Consider the following 1,191-nt stretch of genomic DNA (forward strand, 5'->3'; position numbering starts at 1 on the left):
CCTGACTCAAAATAAAAGAGGTCGAGCAGTCTTGCAGTACAAGGACTAAGGGAATAAAGGAAATATTCCCCTCAGACTTGGAATTGGCAGGGTCTATAAGGGGATTTTCCCCACTTCACAAAGCTCATTAGGCCTCGGCCTAATATCCAGCCATAGGGTCACTAGGACCAAGCTTGAAGCAAGGTGCCTGCCAGGGAAATGAATCAAGTGACTGACATGATAGATCAGCCTAATATCGCGCGACCACGTATTGGACTTGGAAACTTGTACAAAACATAGCAAGAAATACGGAGAACCCTCGATCTACTAACACGAGAACATCTACGACTCACAAATGATAAAAGTAAGGCTAGAAAACCACGCCGCATTAATGACACCACTACTGAGCTACACGCCACATTGAAGGTGCCGTCACATAGCCACACCATATTAAAGGACTCTAACAACATGAATAGTATGAGAGGAACAAACTTCGTAGAAACATACAAGATCTATTCCCCCAGATTCGTGGTATAAATATCAAGCCCCATATACAAGAAGGTCTCTCTGGTCACTAGACTATTTCACTTATTTACAAACTTTCAAGAGAATATACTAACTTTAGCATTAGAGACTCCTTGGCCCCAAAGCTGTCCTCTCCTAGTTTCCCCATTCTCTATCTTTTGCAGGCCTAAATTCTGGAGACCCAAGTTGCCGGAACCTGACCCAACTAGGTGCGAAACATGATATTAACAATTATGATAGTAAAGTCGAGATGAGTTGAAAACATCTCATCTTAAATTTATCATAATTTTATTTTTAAATATTATTTAAATACAAGATATTTTTAAATTTTAAATATTCAATTTTTTCATCTATTATTATCTAATTATAATTTTTTCAAACTTTCGAACAAAATTTAAAAATAATACAATTTTTTTAAAATTTAAAATAAAAATAATATTAACATATCAATTTAAAATAATTTTTTAACTTTATAATAAATTTTGTTTAATTTAATTTTCTATTTTTTAAAATTTAATAAAATAATCTAATTTAAGTTATCGTATTATTATTTATAAAATTCTACTATTATTTCGTTAGCCAAACATGCTCTAAAATGGAGAACAAATTCGTCTGATTAGCCCCTAAAAATAAAAAAAACCAATGGTCTGACTTTCAGCTTATCTCCACGTATAGGGGCACAGCACG

This window comes from Juglans microcarpa x Juglans regia, chromosome 1S, assembly GCF_004785595.1.
Source record: "Juglans microcarpa x Juglans regia isolate MS1-56 chromosome 1S, Jm3101_v1.0, whole genome shotgun sequence".
Classification (NCBI taxonomy): domain Eukaryota; kingdom Viridiplantae; phylum Streptophyta; class Magnoliopsida; order Fagales; family Juglandaceae; genus Juglans; species Juglans microcarpa x Juglans regia.